Source organism: Pongo pygmaeus, chromosome 14, assembly GCF_028885625.2.
Source record: "Pongo pygmaeus isolate AG05252 chromosome 14, NHGRI_mPonPyg2-v2.0_pri, whole genome shotgun sequence".
Taxonomy (NCBI): domain Eukaryota; kingdom Metazoa; phylum Chordata; class Mammalia; order Primates; family Hominidae; genus Pongo; species Pongo pygmaeus.
Window position 1 is genome coordinate 53,757,975 of NC_072387.2, and position 23,902 is coordinate 53,781,876.

Sequence of the window (23,902 nt, forward strand, 5' to 3'; positions counted from 1 at the left end):
ACATCCTGTGTAGTTTCAAAAAGATAAGTACTAAACCTGCTTCATGACCTATGGCTAGATCCTTTAGCTTTTAAGACTTGATTTTGGCTGGGCATGGTGGCTCATGCCTATAATTCCAGCCCTTTGGGAGACCAAAGCAAGAGGATTGCTTGAGCCCAGGAGTTCAAGACCATTCTGGGCTGACATGGGGGATTATTTCTAGAAAAGTCATAGTGCAGTATTCTATCAGTTATTTTCATCTTGAATAATTTTATAGAGACTTCATCTCTATAAAAACCTTAAAAAAGCAGCTGAGGGTGGTGTACACCTATGGTCCCAGCTATGCCTGTAGTCTCAGCTACTCCTGAGGCTGAAGTGGGCCGATCACTTGAGTCCAGGAGGTGCAGGAGTTTGCAGTGAGCTGAGATGGTGCCACTGCCCTCCAGGCTAGGCAATAGAGGGAGACCTTGTCTCAATTAAAAAAAAAAAAAAAAGTTGATTTTTGTAATCCAAAATGATGCAGTTGTATAGGAGAAACAAAACACGTGCGCATGCATGCACCCCTTATGAGGCTAATATGAACAAGAAATACATAAAATTAATTTATAAATCTGTTGTTTACCAATCCTGTCGGGTACGCACACCAATTTTGGAGGGAGTGGGTGTGGTGATGGCCAAATGCGATTGTTCACAGAATTTTCAATTCTTATTACATAATTATATTGAATGCCATATGGTGTTTTATTGTAGTTCATTAAATTACTAGCAGTTTATACTTCTATTTGTGTTATCATTAACGCATTTCAGTAGCACATTTTTAAAATATAAAACTTTAGATATTCCTTTTTCATAAAAAATTATTCAAGATGAAAATAACTGATAGAATACTGCAGTATGACTTTTCTAGAAGTAATCCCCCATGTCAGCTCTAAATGGTGAATAAATGACAGTACTGTGCTATACAGTCCTTCAAATACATAAAATAAGAACTGTTGCTAAGCATGTTAACAAAGAAATAACTAAAAATCTTAAAGGACGTCTTGTCTTGAAAATTATCTCTGTTGGTTTGGTACATTAATACCATTTTCCCTTCTTGAAACTCTAGAGGAGTAAGTTATTTCTAGTAGTTGAGTTTTCAAAATAGTTATTAAACTCCTTTAAAAGTTTGTAACTTAAAAATTTTAATTCACTTTAATGAATGAATACCTTTCTAAGCTATATTATATATTAAACTATATCCATACTTCATAAAGAGTTTGTTGAGAACATAATCTAGCTTTCTCTGTAACTTAGTTTTTCATATGAATACCCATTTTTTGATTATGTGGCCGATGCCTTCATACACCATCAAGAAGAGTAGGATTATTTGCCCCTTTACAAGATGGCCCCAGAGTATTCTGCTTTGCAAGTCCTTTGAGAGTTATATGTAGTTCTTCAGTCCCCTCTTATCAGCTATCATTTTGTCATGTTGATTGTGTTACTGTCTGTTGCAGCCTCTCTCTTCCTTCTGATTTAGTGTTTTTAATTTCCTGTGAGCAAAGAATCCAGTTTAAAAATTCCACTAGAATGAATAGTGTGTGTAAAAGAAGACTGAATAGACTCTGAGTGAAGGTCTGATGGGCTTGCCTGTGAGTCAAGTGTTCAGAGCTGTCATGTTTGGCCCTGTGACATCTGTTTTGGTTGCTGAGATGCCCTTTTTTCCCTTCTTCTTTTCTGATTCTAGTTAGGGCAGATGTCATTGCGTTTAATAAATCACAAAATAGAAAATATGTAGAATATCTCATTTTAGTTGGAGGAGCACTCCCTTTGGGTCACTTGGTCTTTGTTGTTAATGTGATACACTTGTACCATCTATCTGAAACTCAGATATATAATAAAGTATTGCTAATTAAATTTCCTGACATCTTTCCAAGTGTTTTGCTGTGAAAGTGAATCATGCAAGTAAATGAACTCTATTAAGCTGTTGATTGCCAGAGCTTGTTTTTCTGATTTTTATTCAAATCTCTATCATGGATGAAGCATGCAGTTTCAAAATCAGTTCAGTGTTGACAACATATCAAGATATTCTGCAGTCAATCCCAATGTATGTTCATGAAGCCTCCAACATGTTTTGTGGGATACCATCTTTGTCAGGCATTGTGCTAGGCACTGTCCCTGCAGTGAATAAGAAAGACAGGATTTCTGTATTTATGGGGCTAACATAGTACCCAGTTGTTCTCAAACTTTCATGTTTGTGTGTATACAAATCAGCTGAGGCCTTCACTAAACTACAGATTCCATGGCCTGGCCCCCAGAGATTTTGACTCAACAGGTCTGAGTTGGGACTAGAAATACGCATTGCTAATAGGCAGCCTGACAATTCCGATGTAGGTGGTCGTTAGAACATATTTTGAGAAATATATTCTGTAGTCTGGCAGATAAAGAATTCTTAACAAGGAGGTACAACTTTCGGATAATATATGGACAAGAACAATATAATGTCATATTCGACCTGATTGCCATTTCATCTGTAATTTAAACTATCTCAAAACCCTGTTTTTGAAATCAATCACTTATTGTTTTTCCTTTTGACCCTCATGTTGAGATAAAATGAATAAATGCTTTGGTTGACTTTAAATATCATTTCTTATTTCTTAAACACTCTACCAATAATTAATCTTTCCTATAAGAATAATGTTGGCCTGTTGGCTGGGCATCATGGTAGCACACGCCTGTAGTCCCAGCTACTCAGAGGCTGAGGCAGGAGAATCGCTTGACATGGAGATTGCAATGAGCCCAGGTAGCGCCATTGCACTCCAGCCTGTGCAATAGGAGTGAAACTCTGTCTCAAAAAAAAAAAAAAAAAGAATAACATTGGCCTATGACAAGCTGTCTCCCAAAGACAACCGTGATTAGAGAGCCAGAGCAAAGGCAAAATGTTTCCACCCAAGTACTTCTTTAAAAATGAAATGTCATAGACCGTATCTTCAAATGCATTTAAGAAGTTTCCCAGCTATATCTTGATATTTTGCTACAATGGATTATTGTCATATAACCCTTAATATTGGGATAGTGGTGCCTGTTTTACTTATTTGTTTCAATAAATTTTATTTCCTCATTGTTTGTTACAGGAAGTTCAATTTGAATTTCTTCATCAGCTTTATAATCAATCTTATTGTAATTAACTCAACAAGTATGAAAGAATTGGCAGATTCTGTTGGAATTAGGAAAAATGCATCTGTTTTCTTCCTTTTATGGGCTGTGATAGTAAAATAAATGGTGATTATATCAGGAAAAAAAAAAAGCAGTGTCATAGAAAATATCTTGAAGTATGCACCAGAAATTGGGTCAGTGGTTGCCCCCAAAGAGAAGGTCTGGGTGGGTAGGGGAGACTTATTTATAATCCTGTATCCTTTTGTATGATACGAATTCAGTACCATGTGACTGTATTACCTAACCAAAAGGAAATTTGAGGCTATGTATCATGTTGTAACTATAGCTCTAAACTTATGCTATTGGTTGTAATTTGTGTAGCTGTCTCTTAACTTAACTTTCTTTTTGGTAACTTTCCCCATCACCATATCTTAGAGAGTGGGCCTTTTCCTCTTGTAAGCACTTTATTTGAGTAATCCTTTCCTTCAGAGGTTTGAGATGGCACTTTAAAAGTATCATTCTTATACATCATAGGGTCTGTTTCTAAGCAGTTTTTTCCTTTCTATCATTCCAATCTTATATCAGAGACATACTATTTTGATTATTGTAGCTTAATATATTTTAATGCCTTAGAATATTATATTCCCCATTATTGTTCTTCTATTTAAATGTTTTTCTTAATTCTTCTTACCTGTTTGGTCTTCCTTGTCCAAATTTTAGAACACTTTTTTTTCCCAGGTTCAAAAATCTCCAGTAAAAATTTTTTGCTCTAAATCTATAAAATTAGTTGGGAAGAATTCACTTCTTAGAATATTTAATCTTCCCATTCAAAAACACAGCTGTCTATTCACGCCTTCTTTTATATCTTTCAGTTACAGTATATAGTTTTCTTCTAAGAGGGTTGAACCTTTTTCTGGTAAGGGTTGTGTATTTATAGTTTTGTTGCTGTTGTAAATGTGTTTCTTTAAAAAATATAAGCCTGGGCAACATGGTAAGACCCTGTCTCTACAAAAAATTTAAAAATAAGCTCGTCATGGTGGTGCACACCTATAGTCCCAGCTACTGGGAAGAAACAGGAGGCCGAGGTGGGAGATCTCTTGAACCTGGAAGGTCAAAGCTGCAGTGAGCTGTGATCATGCCACTACACTCCAGCCTGGGCAACAGAGTAAGACCTTGTCTCAAAAATAAAAAATATTATATAGCTGGATTATAGGAAAATTATTTTCGTATATTTGTATTATTTCATTTTTCAATTTCTTCTTTTTCTTTAAGGTATATAATTATATTGCCTGCAAAAGTATGTTGACATTTTAAAGGTATTTATTAGCATATGAAATTTAGAAGAGCATATTGAGTTTTATATAAATATATATTTTCATATTCAATTAAAAATGTAAGATAAAAATTTCCAGGTTATTGATCAGAGATAGATAGTAACTTATATATTCTGCTTCAGTTTATCCACAGGGAGAGCAAAATTCAGCATTGAAGAACCTAAGTTATAAGGCTGGACAATTTTTCTAAGAATAGCAAATGATTTCACAGACATATACGTATGTGAAAACATCAAATTGTATACTTTTATCTAAAGCTTATATGTCACTTATACCTCAAAACTTTTTTAAAAAACAAATATCGCAAAACTTTTGCTTGAGTTAGGCTTTCTCTCTGATAGTCTTGCCTTTATTTGCTTTCATTGAAGAATTCTTTAAAAGTTTTTACTAATGTATTTTAAACGGAATATAGATCAGTAGTTAATGTAGTCCCTGATAGGTGACAGACATTCTGAATGTATTAAATGGAATGTAATTAAATGACATATTGGGTAATTTTTCCTTCTTTAACACCATGCTCTTGCTCACTTTTTTGGAGGCTGTGGGAATCCTGAGTCCTCTGCAGTAGAGAGATGAGTAAAGTGCATGGGGAAATGGCACAAATGCCCAGGGAATAAGGGAAAAATTTTCTGGGGAGGTGATGGCCCAAGGGATGAGTTTGCCATACAAAGAAGGGGGACTGAAGGCTAGAAAACAAGGTGACAAATCCTAGGAATTACCAATGAAGAATCCTTTGACGTTCCAGAAGCTCTTTCATTTGGTTGCTAGTCTGTCTTGCCCCCGCCCCCAGTAGGTTGTAGCTTTTTCCTTTTCATTTCTTGAGCAGTACCTGACACTGGGCCAGACTTACATTAGGCCTCCAGAAACCTCTTGAGATCAGTGGCATTTGTCCGCTTACCATGCTCACACACCGTTCTTCCCTTTAACCGACGGGCACTGAGCAGCTTCTTCTCATCCCTTGGGTATTGTTCTCCCTAAACACCAGTCTCTGCTTATCCTGCCTCATTCTCCTTATTGCTGCCAGAGTTAATCTTTTTTTTTTTTTTTTTTTGTTGGAGACGGAGTTTCACTCTTGTTGCTAGAAAACAAGGTGACAAATTATAGGAATTACCAATGAAGAATCCTTTGACATTCCAGAAGCTCTTTCATTTAGATACTAGTCTGTCTTGCCCCCCCCTCCAGTAGGTTGTAGCTTTTTCCTTTTCATTTCTCGAGCAGTACCTGACACTGGGCCAGACTTAGATTAGGCCCCCCAGAAACCTCTTGAGACCAGTGGCATTTGTCCGCTTACCATGCTCACACACCGTTCTTCCCTTTAACCGACGGGCACTGAGCAGCTTCTCCTCATCCCTTGGGTATTGTTCTCCCTAAACACTAGTCTCTGCTTATCTCGCCTCATTCTCCTTATTGCTGCCAGAGTTAATCTTTTTTTTTTTTTTTTTTGAGATGGAGTTTCGCTCTTGTTGCCCAGGCTGGAGTGCAATGACATGATCTCATCTCACCGCAACCTCCGCCTCCCGGTTTCAAGCAATTCTCCTGCCTCATCCTCCCGAGTAGCTGGGATTACAGGCATGTGCTGCCATGCCCAGCTAATTTTGTATTTTAAGTAAAGACAGGGTTTCTCCATGTGGGTCAGGTTGGTCTTGAACTTCCAGCCTCAGATGATCTGCCCGTCATGGCCTCCTGAAGTGTTGGGATTACAGGCATGAGCCACCACACCCAACTAATCCTCATTTTTAAATGAACTCTGCCTCAGCCTCTCGAGTAGCTGGGATTACAGGTGCCTGCCACCACACCTGGCTAATTTTTGTAGTTTTTAGTAGAGACAGGGTTTCATCATGTTGGCCAGGCTGGTCTTGAACTCCTGACCTCAGGTGATCTGCCCACCTTGGCCTCCCGAAGTGCTGGGATTACAGTAGTGAGCCACCGCACCCGGCTCTTCCCTTCCCCTCCACTCCCCTCACTCACTTTCTCTCTCACTGTCTCTTCTTGAGCTTCTGTGGATTGCACACCCTTCCTGAAATTTACCACCCTTTTTTTGCCCCTTACTTCCCCCCACCTCCCACCACCGCCTTCTTTGTACAGCAAATTCCTAGCAAGGCCATCACCTCCGGAAAAGCCTCCCTATCCTCCTCCAGGCAGCTGCCCCCTCTTCCCGTGTGCTTCACTTGTCTCTCCATGGCAGCTCTTCCTACACACTGTGATTATACTTATCTCTTTAAGCTGTTGGGAGATGGTAGAGATGTGATATTGGTTTGAAATTAGAGGCTTTTTTTGGGGATAGAAGGAGGCTCATGAGAAGATAGTATAAATATGTATTAATATTTAATAGAAATTAGAGAGGTTGTGAAGAATCCAGTGTGAAGAAAAAAGGTGAGGTAGGAAAGATGGTGAAGGCCAGATGTTAGAGAGCTGTCGACAGAAAGGAAACCTGGCCAGAAGAAAAAATGTAGTGATGTAAGGATGCATTTTGTCATCTCTTACATTTTATTTGAGAAATATTCAGAACACTTAGAAGGACTAATAGATACAGGTCACACCCTCCTCTTTTCTCCTCTCCCCCACCCCCATACTTTCAGTTTAACAAGGAAAGTGGAATACATAAAAAAATAGAGTAAAAGTTTAATAATGGCAACCTATGTGTGGTTAGGGTGCTTAAGTATGGTAGGAGAGGCCTGGCACGGTGACTCACGCCTGTAATCCCAGCAGTTTGGGAGGCCAAGTTGGGCAGATCACTTGAGGTCAGGAGTTTGAGACCAGCCTGGCCAACATGGTGAAACCTTATCTCTACTAAAAATACAAAAATTAGCCAGACATGGTGGCACACACCTGTAATCCCAGCTACTCCGGAGGCTGAGGAAGGAGAATCGTTTAAACCCGTGAGGCGGAGGTTGCAGTGAGCCAAGATTGCACCACTGCACTCCAGCCAGGGCAACAGAGCAAGACTCCATCTCAAAAAAAAAAAAAATTAACAAAAAGGATGGTAGGAGAGGTAACTCCAGTACTAACTGGTACTGGAGTTAAGCAATGCTGATGAGAAAGCCATTCAGATACAAAGTACTGGAAAGGCAGAGGGTGTATTGGAAAATACTGGAAAGGGTGGTTGGAGGAGAATCTTTTGTGTGGTGGTGTGCACAAGTTACTGGGGTAAAGTGGACAGGATTACAAGGACTTTAATAGGAGAAATATGGGAGGATACATTGAGGTACTTGGTAAGCATGGCTTTTCCTCTCAGGGTTTACACATATAAAAGCAATGACAGAAATAACCATAGCATTGTCTTGTATTTACTACAAGTCAGAAAGTTGAGTATATTGCCAGTCTTTTTTTAAAATAGTCTGGTAGTTTTATGAAAAGTCTAACTAAAACTAGTACTGCTTATATATTGTCAATTTTTAGATAAAATTGTTTACAGTGATATGTTATACATAACTAGCTACATGTCATGTAATTATAACTTTACTTTGAACTAGGGTTTTTATTTATGTGCCGTTGTAACATCAAAAGGTCACAATACCACTACCATCTACTAAAATGTAAGAATATCTTTTGTTAATTCCTACACGGTGTCAGCTAGAAGTTCTTAGTGACAATGTAAATTCATAAGGATAAGACAGAAGTGTTTAGGTTTGGGTTTTTTTTAGTTTGCAGCTTTTGTGGGGGTTTTTTTTTTGCAGCTTTTGTTTTTTATAAGATTGGAGTGGAAGTATGTAGAATGCTAGATAATTTAACTTCTTCAGGTTCAATTCTAGTATTAATTGTTTGTCATTGTATCACAGAAGTTCATATCCAGCTTTTATTTTTTAATTTTCGTTCTTATTCTTCTATTTATTTATTTATTTATTTATTATTTTGAGACGGAGTCTCGCTCTGTCACCCAGGCTGGAGTTCAGTGGCACAATCTTGGCTTACTGCAACCTCTGCCTCCCAGGTTCAAGAGATTCTTCTCCCTCAGCCTCCCAAGTAGCTGGGACTACAGGCGTGTGCCACCACGCCCAGCTAATTTTTGTATTTTTAGTAGAGATGGGGTTTCACCATATTGGCCAGGCTGGTCTTGAACTCCTGACCTCATGATCTGCCCACCTCGGCCTCCCAGAGTGCTGGGATTACAGGCATGAGCCACTGCGCCGGCCTATTTTCATTCTTGAATTTACAGTTAAATTATTCAAAGTTGAAATGTGTACAGAAATTGTCTCACTCCTATTCATCCTCTCAATGGAGAGAGAGACCATATGGCCTGAAACCATGTCCACAGAGCAATGAATCAATAGGGAGTCCTCCTTTCCTCTTTTGCAGTCCTAAATGATACTCCCAATGGCTTTCACTCTTTAACATCAGTATCAGCACCACAGCTGGTCGTAAATGAAGGTCTTTTCCTTGAAAGGGTGACTACTCTTTCTCTCATTTTTTTTTCCTGGCTTGATTTGGCTCTAGTTAGCACAAGAATCCCTCTTCTTAATTTTCAAACAGCATATTAAAAACTACCTTCTCTTTTAAGAATTTTTCTCTGAATTCCAGCTCACATTAGTAGCCACATACTGCCAGGTATTTCCCATCTATTTTTGTAGCATTTAAAGTTTCATGGAGTCACTAATGAAGTAGCCATTTGCTATATTTACTTAGTCACCATAGCAACATTGTCTCGGTTAGTGTATGCCTGGGTAGCTTCCTGCAGTTTGACATGATATGCAGCTAATAATTCTGATTTCTACTCAGAGGCAACAGGAATTTTGCAGAATAGTATTTTTAAATTTGCTGAATAGAAGTTATTTGATCCCACCATTGTATTCCATTGGCACTTATCACATAGTCATAGGATTACAGAAATTTTAATTTGAAAAAATGATTCATACTTATATATATCAGAGTAGCTGGCTGGAGAAACATGGCCTCCATCATCATAAGCAGCTTATTGAATTTCTAACCTAAACATTTTTAGGAGTTAAAGAAGTCGATGATCAGAGGGTTAGAAATTGAGATTGCTTAATCATCTTGGGTGCTTAGCTTTAAATAAATAATTCTGGTTTTAAGACTTCAGTTTTTAGTATAATGTGAAAATTGAAAATACTTCTTGGCTGGGCATGGTTGCTTATGCCTATAATCTCAGCACTTTGGGAGGCTGAGGCAGGAGGATCACTTGAGCCCAGGAATTCAACACCAGCCTGGGTAACACAGTGAGATCTTATCTCCACTAAAAATAAAAATTTTTTTAAATTAGCTGAGTGTGGTGGCATGTGCCTATAGTCCCAGCTACTCAGGAGGCTGAGGCAGGAGGATCACTTGAGTCCAGGAGGTTGAGGCTACAGTGAGCTATGATCACGCCACTGCACTCCAGCCTGGGTGACGAGCAAGACCCTGTCTCAGAAAAAAATAAAGAAAGAAAGAAAAATACTTCCCATTACAGTAATTTTTCCAGTCTTTATTCTATAATTTCTGTTAGGTCAGCTTTCTTGAACTGCATTACCTCATTCCCTTCTACCCACCCACCATAAGTTCCTTTAGTCATTACTGAAACTAACAGTTACATAAATATATTTTTACTTTTTAAATGTATCTCCTTCAGATTTCACATAGTGTAAGTGTGTACTTTGCAGAAAATACATTTTCTTTGATAGACATTATTTGGAGAAGTTAGTGTAGCCTGTTCACGGTTATAGTGTTTACATTTTCAAGAATCTGATCTAATCTTAAATGATGTAAAGATGATCACTTGACCATCTGTTACAAAATTTGTAAAGGCTCACTTTAAACTACCAAGTTCATTTTATATCTAAATTGCTTTTATGAAACATACTCCATATTTTAAGCTCTACCTTGTACATGCATTAAATCTACAAAGCTGAGTACAGTGGTACATGCCTGTATTCTCAGCTACTGGGGATGCCGAGGCTTGAGCCCAGAAGTTTGAGGCAGTAATATGCTATGATTGTGCCTGCGAAAAGCCACTGCATTCTAGCCTGGGCAGCATCGTGAGACCCCATCTCTGCAATATAAAAAAAAAATTTAAAATAATAATGAATTAAATCCATAGAAGTCCACTTCCGTTTAGTCATCTGTATTCTCATTTTGATCTGTATAAAAACACAGCAGGCTCAAATCCTTCTTAATTTCATAATTAACCAGAAGAAACATGGGCACGTGTTCATTCAGATATGTATGTTTCATTTATTCCTACCTAAATCAGTTGTTGAATGGATATTACTAGGAAACCAAGGCTGTAGGTTTGGTTGTCAATTGAGCATATCACTGTAGACTGTTCCATGGACACAGATTTTGCCCTTGCCTCAGCTAGCAACACTGTGAATGAACTTTTAGCCAGTCATAGAGGAAACAGGAGAATACAACTTAATATAAAACAATTGCTAGCTGGATATAGTGGCCTACACCTATAATCCCAGCACTTTGGGAGGCCAAGGCAGGAGGATTCCTTGAGTCTGGGAGTTTGAGGCCAGCCTGGGCAACATGGCAAACCCCATCTCTACAAAATATAGAAAAGTCAGCTGGGTGTAATGGTGTGTACCTGTAGTCCCAGCTACTCAAGAGGCTGAAGTGGGAGGATCACTTGAGCCCAGGAGGCCGAGGTTGCAGTGAACTGAGATCATGCCACTGCACTCCAGCCTGGGCAACAGAGCGAGTCTCTGTCTCAAAAACAAAAATGAAAAACAAAACCATTGCCACAGTTGGAAAAAAATAATATAGGAGTTTATGTTTTCCTACTGATGAATCAACCTCATCGTCTCCCACTATAAAGATGTCTACCAAAGCAACATTTGCAAAGATGGCCATAAGCAACCCAGATCATCATATTAACAGCTTAAAAAAATAAAACAGATTCTGTCCATCACTTCTTGAACATGCATTATGGCTTTAATAGCCTGTATTATAATTTTTACCATCCATGTATGTTGATGATACAGAAAACATTTTTATACATTTGTTTTGGTCCTATAATAATAGTCATTCTGTGACTAACCAGAGCTATGTGAAGAATAATCTGATATCCCTTGCATTTTGTAGTTGTTATAGGATATAAAATAAGTAACTGAAATATAAAGTTGTTTGTAAATAGAGCTAGCAGTGCACATAAAATAATATACAGTCTAGACTTGTAAATCATCAACTATTTTCACAAGCATCTTGTTCGCAAATCTTTTTCCTGTATGCTAAGTTTAATTGCTTTTGTACTAAGACTAGCTTTTTAACAAAATCGTTTGAATGGAATCAGATATTTTATATATTTAGGAAAAAAACTGGCTTAAACATTTTTATAATGCCTTTTTCCTACTAATAACAAAAATATTTATTTTATTAAAGCTTTAAAATGATGTATTAAGTTCTTAATCTATCCATGGGTTCAGTATAAAAGAAAAACTTGCATGTTGGCCAGGTAACTTAGTGTCAGAGTTGCATAATTCCTCATCAGACTATACCAGACCAAAAACCTATGTATCAGTTAGTAAATATGCACTTTGGGCAGCTTACAAAAAGGTGGTCATGCCAGGTGCGGTGACTCATGCCTGTAATTCCAGCACTTTGGGAGGCTGAGGCAGGCGAATCACCTGAGATCGGGAGTTTGAGACCAGCCTGACCAACATGGAGCAACCCCGTCTCTACTAAAAATACAAAGTTAGCCGTGCATGGTGGCGCATGCCTGTAATCCCAGCTATTCGGGAGGCTGAGGTGGGAGAATCGCTTGAACCCAGGAGGCAGAGCTTGCAGTGAGCCAAGATTGTGCCATTGCACTCCAGTCTGGGCAACAAGAGCGGGAAACTCAAAAAAAAAAAAAAAAAAAAGAAGGTGGTCATAGTTGAATGTTTATTGAGAAGGCTAATAACATGAACTGACAACATTGTGAAAATAGAAAATCTTACAGTAGTAATTATTGTCAACACTTTCTCAATATGGTAAACTTATAAACATTAGTGTGAGTGTTATGAAACTGAATTAATTTTATTATATTACCGGTAATTTCCAGCAGTTTCTCTTTTAATTTTTAAACAATTTTATTTAAAAATTAATATTTGTGAGACTAAATTCTCAAAACCAAACTTCATCCTTAATGAATACATATCAATTCTTTATGAAAAGGAAAAGCTGTTACGTTTTCTGACAAGTAATGCATTATAGTTCATCATTTTGGCACAGGATAGGCTTGAGTTTTCTTCTGACTTCTTAAGGACATATGTAGTGGGAGGCACTTATCTTTTTTTTTGTTTCTAATGTTTGATTAGCAGTTTGAAATGCTAATGAAATTAGCAAATTAAATGGAGATTTGATGAAGTAAAATTTGAAATTATGTCCATATGCTTTCTTTCTTTTTTTTTTTTTTTTTTTTTTCCTGAGATAGAGTCCCGCTCTGTTGCCTAGGCTGCAGTGCAGTGGCGTGATCTCAGCTCATTGCAGCCTCTGCCTCCCGGGTTCAAGTGATTCTCCTGCCTCAGCCTCCCGAGTAGCTAGGATTACAGGCACCCACTACCACACCTGGCTTTTATTTATTTTATTTTTTTTTATTTTTAGTAGAGATGGGGTTTCACCATGTTGACCATGCTGGTCTCGAACTCCTGACCTCAGGTGATCGGCCCCCCCTCAGCCTCCCAAAGCGCTGGGATTACAGGGATGAGCCACCGCGCATGGCCAGATACTTTATTTTCTATATTAACCTTTGCCGTAAGTCTTTACTGTTTACCACAAAAAGTACAAAAACCAATTACAAAAATAGAAAAGAGGGACTGAAAGGAGGTCTTACTGTAGTAGTCTTGTGCCTGATGCCATTATTTAGATGCATTTAATTGTTTTCTAGAGAAAGAATTCATTTCCCAAGTATTTCTAATCAAAATGTATATGATGTGACTTGAGAATATTCAAGGGCTTGGCAGTCCCAAATACATCACACTGAACTGGCCCACTGTCTATGGCCTGCAGTTCCCCTAAACTATTAATTCCTCTGAGTCATACATACCATCATGGGACTCTGTGGACTCTTGTAGATGGGGAGTTGGCAAGGAACCAAAAGGCAGGAATGACTTATTTATCTAAATGGGAGAGTTTAAGCTGTAGGAGACCCTAGAATTAGTACTTAGGCATAACTGACTTTATATTTATGAAAATAATCTGGGAGAAGAAATGGATAGTGAAATCTCCTGAGTTGTGTATAGTGAAATGATGGTGTCAAGAAGATTGCTAAGTGCTCTCTAAATTGATTCCTCACCCCCTGCCACACACACACACACACACACACACACACACACAAGTTTATGAGGCTCAGTGTAGATAAGTGTGGAGTATAAAAATCTAATCTTTTGGGATTATGGGAGGAAAGGTGCCTAAGTGTTACTGTTTAGTGTTCCCTAAAAGCATTAGCCTATTTGACTGTTGAGGTAAAATAATGCATATGAAATAATCTAGAGCTGTATAGAAAATCAACCAAAAGGGTTGAGGAAGTGAAAAATGGGGACACTAGTCTAAGTAAGATAATTATGGTATGATAAAGAGCAGAAGAGGAATAAAACAGTTACTTTTTATTCATTTGCACCCACTATGCAGTTTGTCTGAAAGTGACCCTGTCTCCTGTGAAGAAAATTATATAACCTTCTTGAGTCATATTTTAATATGATGAGGAATATTGAGAAAAATAATTTTTGAGACTAGTTAAAAAAATGGTTATCATGAGTAATCTGTATAATTTCAGGAGATGTTCCAATGAAATGATTTTTTCTACTTTTGTTAAACTCAGACATTCTGTTCACTACTGTTTGAAAGTCATATGACAAATTGATTTGAGTACCCTAAAAGATTAAATCTAAAAAATATTATACCTAAAGATCAGTGAATTCTTTGAATCAGATATATAAGAAATTACCCAAAGCTGTAAACTGCCATATTTTTATGTTTTTTGGTGCCGTGGTTAAATTATAATTGATTATAATTAGCACTTCCATGAACATTGCATGTTTTACCTGCAGCTGAATGACATTTAGGAAGAATTTTTTTTAATCTTTGAAAACATCAGAAGAGATAAAGTACTTTTTGATCTAATATAGCTAAATATCCCCTATCAGAATACATAAAGGATGAACACGGATTTTAAAAGTCTTGATTCTAAAATCCAATATGTAAACTAAATAAATATTAAAAATTTTGCTTATTCAAATAACTCCCATACATTTCTGTTCAATATGGGTACTGGAGTGATAATAAGATGTACAATAATAGCTAAAATATACTGAATACATACTATGGGACAGGCCATTTACTAAGTGTTTTATAAAGGTTATCTCACTTATTTCTGTTATAATTCTCATTGTTTTCCATGAGAGCACCAAAGGACTAAAGAAGTTGAATAACTTGACCAAGGTCACACCTAGGGATGGAACTGTAACTTAAAACCAGAGCTTTGTTTCAGACCTGCCATACCATGATACATTCTTTTACTCTAAGTATTATTTAAGGCTATTCTGTATGCCATAAATTTGCTTTAGTCTCTGATTTTTAATGCAAAATTACTGGCATGGATTGAAAACAAAAGATACTTCATTTTTGCTCTCTTTAATATTGAGTTATAAACATTACTGGTTCTTCTGATAGACAAGCTTTCATCCCCACTCCTGGGAACCATATCAAATTATTTAGGCACTTTATTTGGAGTTGGAGTTTGAAAAGGTTTCTGTTTGTTTGTTTTTGAGATGAAGTCTCACTCTGTAGCCCAGGCTGGAGTGCAGTGGCGTGATCTCAGCTCACCGCAACCTCCGCTTCCCAGGTACAAGCCATTCTCCTGCCTCAGCCTCCAGAGTAGCTGGGATTACAGGTGCATGCCGCTGCACTCAGCTAATTTTTTGTATATTTAGTAGAGACGAGGTTTCACCATGTTGGCCAGGCTGGTCTTAAACTCCCAACCTCCACTCACCTCAGCCTCCCAAACTGCTAGGATTACAGGCGTGAGCCACCACGCCCGGCCTGAAAAGTTTTTAAAGAATGAAACTCAAGTATGTTCTCATTCATCATCCATTGGAGTTTAAGGTGATTTTATTTCTATCATGGAAAGAATTAGCCACTTGGTCATGTATTGAGGAGTAATAAATGGTCCCTGATCAGCTCAACGTTTTTTCCCCTCATATATTTCTGCTTTATGCCTGTACTAAAATAGTGTCTAGATTGCCTGATTAACAGGAAAAGCATTAGCAGTAAAGAGTTTCTTCTATCACATGCTGTCCCTTCTGCCTCCCCTCCCTCTTCCCACTCCCTTGTTCCTCTTCCCTGTCACACACACATTTATTTTGGAATCCGAACTTTCGAGATGAAAAGCAGTTTGCTTTCATAAAGTAGCATGACACATCACGCCTGACTTGAAGTAAAGAAAAAAAAAAATAGTTGGGCACGGTGGCTCATGCCTGTAATCCCAGCACTTTGGGAGGCTGAGGCAGGCGGATCACCTGAGGTTGGGAGTTCGAGACCAGCCTGACCAACATGGAGAAACCTCGTCTCTACTAAAAATACAAAATTAGCCGGGTGTGGTGGCGCATGCCTGTAATCTCAGCTATTTGGGAGGCTGAGGCAGGAGAATCTCTTGAACCTGGGAGGCAAAGGTTGCGGTGAGCCGAGATGGCGCCATTGCACTCCAGTCTGGGCAATAAGAGTGAAATTCCATCTCAAAAAAAAAAAAAAAAAAAGGAAAAGAAAAAATATATTGCAGTGAATAAATTGAAAGTAACCAAAATGTATAATTATTTGGACAAAATCTCCACGCAGTACAGTCTTAGGTATCTTGTTGCTCACAGATTCATGAGAAGCAGTTGTTAGGTGAGCTGCCTGCCTCCCTGGCCCCTACCCAGTTTGGGCATCTGTGTGCTTGCTTGCAACCAGAGTGCTGGTGACTTAGAAGTAATGCCATTGCTTATAAGGTGAAAGTATCCCCTGAACATACCTTCAAGTTCCAGATAAAGAGATTTCAAAAGGAAAGAATCTAAGAGATAAGGAAACTACGTAAGATAGTAGAAATGTTCTGATCATAAGGTGAGATATTTGTATTTTGGACTGTTTAGTGGAAATCTTATGTTGTCTAGCTAACAGAGGTAATATAGTGACTCTCTGGAATGCTGGTGATATACTCTTCCTAAAGAAGTGAAAGTTAGGCAGTGGATTGACAGTCTTACAGTGTTTCTTTGAAAAACAGAAGTTGGGCGGTAATTTAAAAAAATAAAACAAGACAGGCACAAAAAGACTCCATTAGTCTGTCATCTATTTGACCTTAGTCAACACATACCAAAAACTTGTGGGTGCTTGTTGTTTCTAACAAAAATTTTGGAGAAAACAAAGTCCAGTGTGAATCATCATTCCCTCACTGGGCATAGGCCCCTTCAGAACACATTTGAATCAGATGTATAAGAAATAACCCGAAACTGTAAGCTGCCATATTTTTATGGCATATAATGGACATAGTGTGTACATTATATTTTCTTAAATAGCTATAAATATTTTAAGTTGGGATAGTATATATTTAATAAGCTTTAAAAAATGCCTGCATTGCTTCATTATATCTAAGATGCAATTATGATACAGGTGATGAACACAAAACAAGGAATCCTGAATTTTTTTCCCCCACTCTGCCCCTTACAAGCTTTATGGTCATGGGCATGTCACAATTCTGCTGGGACTTAATTAGGGATTTGAATTATATTCTCATATAGAAGAATTCAACTCAGTATTAAGTCTTTCACTAGGAGGGAGCTATTAGGTTGAATCTTATGAAGATGCTAGTTTTACATATCAAAAATGATCCAATTTCTGTATTATGTAGAGGGATTTTTTTTTTTTTTAATTCTTAGCCTGAACACCAACTGCCATGCACTCTCCTAAGAACAATCTAGGAGAGCCCATCAGCCAACTCATGGATTCACCTTAGGATGGGAGCATGGGGATAGAGGGGAAGGGAATTGCTTTTCCTTTCGTAAGACTGTAGTCTTGATGCCAGTGGTTATTTCCCATTTGTGTCATGACTTTGCTGCTTCTAGTAATAACTCTTTATTGCTGCTTTGTTTAAAACTAAAAACCCCTGGAATATAGATATATATAGATCAGGACAGCCAACTAGTGGCCTGGTATAGCTAGTGTATGTTTTTTGGTTTTGAAAGGGTTTTTTGTTGGTTTGGTTTGGTATGGGAGAATTGCTCATTTTAAAAATTGAATTAGTTAGCAATGTTTGTTAAGTGATTTCACAGAAAATTATAATTACTGGCTGGGCAGAGCAGCTCACACCTGTGATCCCAGCACTTTGGGAGGCCAAGGTGGTTGGATCACCTTAGGTCAGGAGTTTGAGACCAGCCTGGCCAACATGGCGAAACCCTGTCTCTACCAAAAATACAAAAATTAGTCAGGCATGTTGGTGGGCACCTGTAATCCCAGCTACTCAGGAGGCTGAAGCAGGAGAATCCCTTGAACCTGGGATGTGGAGGTTGCAGTGAGCTGAGATCGCGCCATTGTACTCCAGCCTAGGTGACAAGAGGGAAACTACCTCTCAAAAAAAGGAAAGAAAATTATAAATCCTTGTCTGAGCATGGTGGCTCATGCCTGTAATCCCAGCACTTTTGGGAGGCCCAGGTGGGCGGATCACTTGAGCTCAGGGGTTTGAGACCAGCTGGGCAACATGGCAAAACCCTGTTATTACAAAAAAAAAAAAAAAAATTACAAAAAATTAGTCGGGCGTGGTGGCATGCACCTTTTATCCCAGCCACTAGGGCAGCTGAGGCAGGAGGATCGAATGAGCCCAGGAGGATGAGGCTGCAGTGTGCCGTGATCATACCACAGACCACTGCACTCTCCAACCTGGGCAACAGAATGAGACCTTGCCTTTAAAAAAAGTAAATAAATATATATAAATAAATATATATATATATGCATTCTTAAATAGTTAGAAGATCTGATAATAAACACTGTGCCTACATCCCTACAGAGTGATAAACAGCTAGAGCTGAGTACTTGCTACCCACCTGGGGTGGAGCATATTCTCTATTTTCTGGTTCACTCTAGCCCCAACCTCTCTCTCTTATGTTCTACTGCACTGGACAGGCCCCTGCAGACATTTGAGTTTGTGATTCTCTTCCACCATCCAATAGATTTTCTGCAATGGTAGAAGTGTGTTGTATCTTTGTTGTCCAGTATGATAGCCACTAGCTACATGTGGCAATTAAGCACTTGAAATGTGGCTAGTGTCCTTGAGGAGGCGAATTCTTAATTTTATTTATTTTACATTAATTTAAATAGACACATATGGCTAGTGGCTACCATATTGGACAGTTCAGGTCAATAATGGAGTATTTTCCTTTATTGGCTATTTCCTACAGAGTGAAAAGCAAGCCTTAATGCATTTTATATCTATTCTTTTAAATGCTGAATCTAAATGTTAGCATATATTACTGTAAGCCTTTATGATTTGAAAACCAAATAACCCTCTCTGATGAAATGGAGCCTGAGACTTTTCTTCTTTTTTCCTCCTTATTTATTTATTCAACGCACTGGGTTTTACATGCCTGTTCTGGGCCCTAGGCATATGATCATGGTCCCTGTTTTCATGAAGCTTACAGATAATTAATAAATATTTGTAAGAGATGCTTGCCCAAGTAATTTAATATTTACTATCTGTAATCCCTTCAGTAGCCCTGCCAGATAAGGATATAATACATTTACTTGTTAATTCCAAGCCCTAAAATTTCCTCATTGCCACTTAGATTCACTTTCTAATAGATTGACATATACTTACTATTGCAGTCCTCTGAAAAGCATCTTACTCCCAAAATATTGAAACTTCCTACAAAGGTGCTGTTTTAAAGCTAGGCTTCTTCATATCTTTTTCATATTAGTAAATCAGCTCAACCCTCACCCTATTACTTCACCTGGCCTTTCTCCCGGCCTTCTGTCTTCTTCCAAGCTGCGTCTTCTGATGGCACTTCTTTTTTTTTCTTTTTTTTTTTTTTTTACTTGACTTTGGGCCAAGTGTGTGTGCTCTCACTCACGGGCAGTCTCAGTAACTCTACTGCTCTTCCTGCTTCTTGCCATAAAAACTGTTTTCCTCGTTTCACCCTGCAAATGTCAGCCTCCGTCTCCCCCTTTCAAAAATGAAATACACATGTTTAGAAAATACACATTCTTTTGTAGAACCTATCCTTTAAAAAATAACAAATTGCAATCAAATGCACAAAAGATAGATGAATGCTGAAGTGATATATTTATGTTTTTAAGTGACTTCTACATTGACAGTTGCTGGTGGAAACATTTGTTGTTTAGTGTTTTTGTAGTTGTTTAATTCCGTTGATAACGAGATTAGCATAGCAAGGCAGTATTAGGGCTTTTGCTTAGACATGAAAATAGTCCACATGTATTAAATTAGGCAGAATTATAGTATTTGTTAATATAGGACTCAGCCTTTTTCTTTGTGATCTAATTGTCTAATAAAGGTGTCATTTATTCATTTGCTTAAAGAATATTTATTGAGTTGCTATTATGTGAGAAATGCTGTACTTACAAATGAGATAAATGGAGGATTTATTGACTAAAACTTACAGATTTCTCTTCCAAATCTGCCAGCAGTTTAGATTGTTTGGCATTCTTTAGTTTAGTTAGGTCTTACCAGTGTTCATCCTATAAAATACTTGGAGGATGTATATGCTACTATTATTTTTATTACATGAATTTTGTATTTTCAGAATATACACAGTAATTTGCAAATTAAATTCTCAGTATAGTACATAACTTTTCACAAAGTGTAATAATGAAGTACAGTTGTTTCTCGGTATCCCCAAGGGATTGATTCCAGGACTCCCTCAGATACCAAAATTCTCAGATGCTCAAGTCCCTTATATAAAATGGTGTTGTATTTGCATATAACCTACCTCCATCCTTCTGTGTACTTTAAATCAGGGGGTCCTCAACGCCTGGGCCGCATACTGGTCCATGCCTGTTAGAAACCAGGCCAAACAGGAGGAGTGAGCAGAGGGCAAGTGAACATTACTGCCTGAGCTCCGCCTCCTGTCTGATCAGCAGTGGCATTAGATTCTCAAAGGAGCATGAGCCCTGTTGTAAACTGCAACTCCGAGAGATCTGGGTTGCGTGCTCCTTATGGGAATCTAACTAATGCCTGATGATCTGGGATGGAACAGTTTCATCTGCCACACCCTCCACGCTGTTGGTGAAAAAATTGTCTTCCACAAAACCAGTCCCTGGTGCCAAAAAGGTTGGGGAACCGATATGTTAAATCATCTCTTGATTACTTACAATACCTAACACAATGTAAATGCTGTGTAAGTAGTGGTTATACTGTTTTTTTTTTTTCAATCCATTTTGTTTTATTGTTTTTTTTTGGGGGGGGGGGGGTTTGTTTGTTTTTTGAGACGGAGTCTCGCTTTGTCACCCAGGCTGGAGTGCAGTGGCACAATCTTGGCTCACTGCAGCCTCCACCTCCTGGGTTCAAACGATTCTTCTGCCTCAGCCTCCTGAGTAGGTGGGATTACAGGCAGCTGCCACCACACCCGGCTAATTTTTGTATTTTTAGTAGACACACAGTTTCACCATGTTGGCCAGGCTGGTCTCAAACTCCTGACCTCAAGTGATCCGCCCACCTTGGCCTCCCAAAGTGCTGGGATTACAGGCATGAGCCACTGCACCCTGCCAGTTTTTTGTTTTTTTAAACAAATATTTTCTATCCACAGTTGGTTGAATCTGCAAATACCCAATATGCATATACAGTGGCCCAACTGTAATTTTGACAAGGGTAATTATGAACCATGGTTATGTCCCAGTGACTTAGTGACACTGAGTTACTAGGAGTCTTTTTTTCAGTGTTGTAAAGGAGAATGTGCTTTTTCTGTGTGTGTATAGATTGTATTAGTTGTAGGGAGGCTGATGACTGTCAAGGAGAAATTACTTTGAACTAAGTTCCGTGAAGTTTTTATTAGATTTTTTTATTCTGTTATATGGCCTTTTATGGGACCATATAGAGTTAGGATTAATAGCATGAACCCTAGATTGAAAAGAGAAAAATCCAATTTTGTTTTGTTTTTGCTTACTATGAGGAAAAAATGATATTGAGATGATATAGGAAGAGTTCTTACCACAGTTTCCAGCACATAGTAAGTGTTCTTTAAATGTTTTATTTTTGTTACAGTTGTCATTTTATTCTTGTTGTATTTCTATGCTAGGTAGCCCTTGAGTTTTGTTTTTTTGATGGGAAAAAATATGAGCGAAAACTTACTCTTTAGATAATAATAATAGAAAGAAAGAAGTTGATCTTGACTGTTTCCTTATAATAGTAACAAAGCTATTTAATTTTATATGACCAAGGTTATACAATGATAGTCATTGTTAGTCATTATTTTTCTCTTTTTTTGAGACAGTCTCACTCTGTTGCCCAGGCTGGAGTGCAGTGGCACAATCTCGGCTCACTGCAACCTCCGCCTCCTGGGTTCAAACGATTCTCCTGCCTCAGCCTCCTGAGTAGCTGGGATTACAGATGTGAGCCACCATGCCTGGCTAATGTTTTGTATTTTTAGTAGAGACAGAGTTTCATCATGTTGGCCAGACTGGTCTCGAGCTCCTGACCTCAAGTGATTCGGCCTCCCAAAATGCTGGGATTACAGGCATGAGCCACCGTGCCCAGCTGGTCCTTATTTCTTGTCCGGAGAAATGAGTTACTCTTGAAGCTTTCTACATCAGATGTTTGTATCTATTTTAATGTAAGTGTGAGACAGAAAGAGAAACTGATATCTTCATGTAAAACATTAAGAATTCAAAATAGAAGGTGGTAATTTTTCTTCTCTTATTTTCAACTGGAATAATTTTTCTGCATCTGAAAATGGAACACATAATTTACAAATTTTCAAGTAAAATGTGGTGAATCCCATAGGAAACAGTTTTACAGAGATGTAGTCTGTCTACCCTGCGTAGGTTATAGTTGCTGAAGCCAGAAATCTGAGCCCAGTTATTCTTTAAAAAAATTTTTTTTTTTAATTTTTAGTAGGTTTTTGAGGAACAGGTGGTGTTTGGTTACATGGATAATTTCTTTAGTGGTGATTTGTGAGATTTTGATGCACCCATCACCCAAATAGTGTACACTGTACCCAATGTATAGTCTTTACGCCTCATCCCCCCTTTCCTTACCTCTCCCACCACCACGTCCCCAAAAGTCATTGTATCATTCTCATGAGTTTGCATAGTTTAGCTCCCACTTACAAGTGAGAACATACGATGTTTGGTTTCCCATTTTTGAGATACTTCACTTAGAATAACGGTCTCCAACTCCACCGAGGTTGCTGCAAGTGCCATTATTTTCTTCCTTTTTATGGCTGAGTAGTATTCCATGGTGTGAAAATATATATATATATATATATATATACACACACACACCACATTTTGTTTGTCCACTCTTTTTTGTATCCACTCTTTTTTGTATCTACTAAAAATACAAAAAATTAGCCGGGCGTGGTGGCAGGCGCCTGCAGTCCCAGCTACTGGGGAGGCTGAGGCAGGAGAATGGCGTGAACCTGGGAGGCGGAGCTTGCAGTGAGCCCAGACTGCGCCACTGTACTCCAGCCTGCGCGACTAGTGAGACTCCATCTCAAAAAAAATAAAAAAGTATTCCCTTTTCACCACATCCACGCCAACATCTATTATTTATTTATTTTATTTATTTATTTATTTATTTTGAGACGGAGTCTCGCTCTGTCTCCCAGGCTGGAATGCAGTGGCCAGATCTCAGCTCACTGCAAGCTCTGCCTCCCGGGTTCACGCCATTCTCCTGCCTCAGCCTCCCGAGTAGCTGGGACTGCAGGCGCCCACCACCACGCCCGGCTAATTTTTTGTATTTTTTTTAGTAGAGACGGGGTTTCACCGTGTTGTCCAGGATGGTCTCAATCTCCTGACCTTGTGATCTGCCCGCCTTGGCCTCCCAAAGTGCTGGGATTACAGGCGTGAGCCACCGCGCCCGGCCTATTTTTTTATTTTTTAAATTATAGCCGTTCTTGCAGGAGTAAGGTGGTATCATATTGTTTGAGCCCAGTTATTCTTGATGCCTTTATTTCTCCTTTATCTTACTTAAGCACCACTTTCTATTGAATCTATTTTCAAAATATTTCCTAAATTTGTTTAACTTGAGTCCCACTCCTTTACCATCACCCTGTTCCAAGTGAATATTATCTTTCCTCTGGATTGGTACAGTAGCTTTCCTAATCAGTGATGTCCGTTTCTGCCCCATTCTATTCTGCAAATAGTAGCCAGAGGAACATTTTTAAAACACAAATTTAATTCCTTGCTTAAAAATTCTCTGATTTTTCATTAATCTTAGGATTTAAAATACTTACGACAGCCTGTATATTTCCTACTTGCCTTCCTAGATTTTATTCTGTGTAAATTCACTTTTAAATTAAGCTTCATTGGCTGGGCGTGGTGGCTCACGCCTGTAATCCCAGCACTTT

General features: G+C 38.3%; 1 protein-coding gene and 1 long non-coding RNA gene across 4 annotated transcripts in view; one reads left to right on the forward strand and one right to left on the reverse strand.

Annotated features, from left to right (window-relative positions):
- GTF2F2 (general transcription factor IIF subunit 2) overlaps positions 1 to 23,902 on the forward strand; it is a 239,318-nt gene that overhangs the window by 178,894 nt on the left and 36,522 nt on the right. The window lies entirely within an intron of this gene.
- Positions 701 to 20,414, reverse strand: LOC134738059 (uncharacterized). Its single transcript, XR_010123571.1, has 4 exons — positions 20,327 to 20,414; positions 19,331 to 19,543; positions 5,344 to 5,523; positions 701 to 2,133 (listed from the first exon to the last, which is right to left on the reverse strand). It is a non-coding gene; the product is annotated as an uncharacterized LOC134738059 (long non-coding RNA).